At 45.8% G+C, this 3,717-nt stretch overlaps 1 pseudogene; it reads right to left on the bottom strand.

The window, feature by feature from the left end:
* Positions 1 to 229: 229 nt before the first annotated feature.
* On the bottom strand, positions 230 to 1,028 carry LOC146172581 (uncharacterized; annotated as a pseudogene).
* Between the last annotated feature and the right edge of the window lie 2,689 nt (positions 1,029 to 3,717).

Genomic DNA, 3,717 nt, shown 5'->3' with positions numbered 1-3,717 from the left:
CAAAGTGATATTCGCGACTTGCACTTGAATATGAATTCCGCTACGTGCGGAACGTTGCAAAGTCAAAACTTGCTCAGCACTGCTAAATGACGGAACATCTTCATGTAACTCAAATTCTCGGCCTCGGTCTTGCATTTCAGTTCGTTTGCGGTTGCATACTTTTTGAAAGTGGCCCTTCCACCGCAAAGTGATCAAGTCTTCTCATGCGCTGGGCACTGCGGCGCTGATGCTAAATGGTCCTGCGAGCCGCATCGGAAAGAGCAACTCTACTCCGTTCTCGGCTCCGGTCAGGGGGGCGGTTCCGCTACGGAGCACGTGAGCCGCTCGCGCCCCTCGTTAACCTCTGCTGAAAGGGAGCTGCTAGATGCGCATTTCTTTTTTCGAAAGACTCGATGTTGGTTTACGACGCTGCCGCAATGAAATTGCCTCGTCCAATGCACAAAGCTCCTTCAGATCTTTCACTGCTTGCTCAAACTGAAGTGCAGTTCGAACAGAATCCTCGAAAGACAGTGTAGAACCCTCGAGCAGTAACCGCTCACGTACGTGGTTGGAAGCTACGCCAGCAACGAATTGGTCACGCAGAGCATCATCTTGCGAAGCAAACGAACAATGTACGGCTTGTTCCAGTTGAGCGACAACAAAGTCATGAACGGACTCGCCTGTGCATGTTTTGGCTGCGGCGGTGAAAACGATGACGCTTGGCGATAACGTTGCAAGACGTTGAAAACTTTTGCCGTAGAGCGGTGAGTGCAGAGTCGCATTCGTCAGGAGCGAGGGCTGAGGCGCTTGGCCCTGACGGCGCTGCTGCGGCGCTAGACCCTGCATGTAACGTCGGATAAACACGCTGACCCTCCGCCCACAAACAATGCAAAAGAATAGCCTTGCGCTGCTCTAGCTTGAATGCGGCAGCTCCGGATGCCCCCAAGTACATGCTGAACATCTGCTCCCATTGCTCCCATGGCAATGACGGGCGGCCGGGCGTCGGAAAGAAGGAAGAACGGTGGCGGAGCAAGCCCTGTTAAGTTCATGGCAGCGGTTCTGGACGATATGAAAATCGAACGGGATAGCGGGCCATGGACAGTCGGCTGCGGAGAGGAAATATTCAGTCGGTGAATGGGAAGCACCACCTAGCGAAATTTCTTCCAGAGCTAGCAGACTTTACGAAGCCTTTCAGAGACTTGCTCCACCAAGACGCCGACTGGCACTGGGGCCCAACTCAGCAGCAAAGTTTTGACCAACTCAAGCAAGCTTTAAGCAGGACGCCGATTCTCACTCACTACGAAGCTCAGTCGCCTCACACAGTGTCTATGGAAGCTCCTACCTGTTGCATATGCATCACGCTCCCTTACGGATACAGAACAAAGATATGCCCAAATTGAAGAGGAGGCACAGGCAATCACATGGGCTTGCGAACACTTTCGCAAATACCTGCTGGGATAAACCTTTCACGTTGAAACGTACCACAAGCCGTTAACACCGCTGCTGACGACTAAACGACTTGACAAGCTGAGGCCTCGCCTTCAACGTTTCAGGATGCGCCTTTTGGAGTACGACTACACCATGTCCCACACTCCCGGCAAAAAGCTGTCACAGCTTACCTTCTGTCCCTGAAGCCATCTGGGAAACCAGCAGACAAAGAAAGAACTCTCGAGCGTGCATTGCGCGAGTTTAAAGAATTAGCACTTGAACAGCTCCCTGCATCAATCCAAATACTGGATAGAATCAGGGCAAGCATCCAGTCAGACGAAACACTTTCCAGGGTGACTATAATGCCCTCGGATAAATGGAATGTCGCATGATGCTCCCCTGTCCTTCTTGTCAGTTTTAATATAGTGCATACATTTCTCACTTCCATATCACCTCTCCATTGTCTGCTAGTTGGAGGAGTGCACCCAGCATAAAATCATCCTGGCAAGTCTGGCTGCCAGTCGGTACAAATAAGACAAATATGAATAAAATTTGAAAACGTTGCTTTATGCTTTCTCTAGTTTAGCTGGCTGCTGGCTTCCCCCATGTAATTTGTCCTTTGATGGATTTCATTACTACAAAGGCAGCATCACTTCAAAATTTAGGTTGTCGTGGTCTTGCCTGAGTGGTAGTATTAACTTAAAATTGTATAGACACTATAATAATGCCACAGCATTCATGGCTTTATTCAGGATATAGTCTGGTATAGGCATTTTGGGAAAAAATATGAGCATATCTCTAGCAGGTGGTGGTTGGCTGGTGACATGGTTGGATACTTCTCGGTGGTTGTGCACGTCACGAGTCTACACGACACGGCTAAGCTGACAGATAGGAATTTCAGCTTTAACCAAGCCATCTAAATGTGCCCGAGTGACCTAGGGGTAGGATGTCTTCGTCTGGATCCAGGGTTATTTTGATCTAGTCAACCAGGCATCCCCAGGTGACTCGGGCAGGTTCAGATGGCTTGGTTAAAGCAGGTCTCTATATAACTGTTATGTGGTCTTTAACATAATCTGGTGGCTTACGACTGTATTAATGAGTATGCACAACATAATAGAGGAATAAATTGTGGGGTTACTCATTTAGCCTGTAGTAAAGTGTCTGTACATGAATGAGAATCCACAAGGGAGCCTCAAAGTGCTCCATCATACAGTTAAGGTATAGTTTAAAGTGCCCCCGAATTTTTTGTGTTCTTTGTGACAGTGTGCATGACTATACATGGATTACCATGTAGTATTTACTTATGGCTGCTAATACAATCTCTCCCATCATCTGTTTCAATTTCAATGCCATAGCAGTGGCTGTGTCAGAAATCAGTATGTCATGGAAGGCATGAAAAACAAGAAGCTGCAATATCTGCTTCTTGATTTTATTCACTATATCGGTGAAACTAGCCTGGTTTAGGAGCAGTTATCACACATAACATGCTTTTATGACCTTCCTGATATTTGACACCAAAGCCTTCTTCACCTGGATTCTGAATATAACTGAAGTCAAGGATTCATTCAAGTTATTAACGCGAAAGCATTACTTAGCTATATTCACAGATTTCTGTCCATAGACCGCGTCCGCAAAATCGTGCCCGCCGCAGTTGCGAGTAATTAAGAATTGTTAGAGGTTAATGAGTGGTATGAATTGATAGAGGCTGACGTAATGTTGCTGCCAAAAATAGGCCAATAAGTTACTTAGGTTATAATTACCGGCAAAAATGTAAAAGCTGCCTTCAGCAGTTGTGAGTAATTGAGAAGTGGTAGAGGTTAATGAGTGGTCCAATCGATAGAGGGTGAAGTGATGTGGTGTCCGAAATAATAATTAGGCCAATAATGTAAATAGTTAATTAATTAGAGGCAAACATGCAAAATCGTATCTGTAGCAGTTGTAATTGAGAAGTCGTAGAGGTTAATGAGCGGTCTCAATCAATGGAGGGTGATGTAATGTGTGTGGAAAAATATTAGGCCAATAAGATAATTACGTAATTAATTAGAGGCAAAAAATGAAACAGTAACGGCAAAAATGGTCTCATTAGCGAATGGCTTGGCACCACATTTGAATGTATCAAATACTAAAATAATTAAACCAGTCAATTAAGGTGACTTCTAGGATGTGAGGTCACACAACCTGAAGTCGAGCCAAAAGAGGGCATATGAAGGGATTAGAGCACGATTTCAAAGTACCAACGACAAAAGTAGTTAATTAAGGCAGTCAATTAGGGTAACGTCAAAGATGTGACGTCACGCAACCGGACGTAGA

This window comes from Amblyomma maculatum, unplaced genomic scaffold, assembly GCF_055883805.1.
Source record: "Amblyomma maculatum isolate TAMU_Amacu unplaced genomic scaffold, ASM5588380v1 scaffold_13, whole genome shotgun sequence".
Classification (NCBI taxonomy): Eukaryota; Metazoa; Arthropoda; class Arachnida; order Ixodida; family Ixodidae; genus Amblyomma; species Amblyomma maculatum.
The sequence above is the reverse complement of the archived record's forward strand: the minus strand, read 5'-3'. Positions and strand labels throughout refer to the sequence as shown.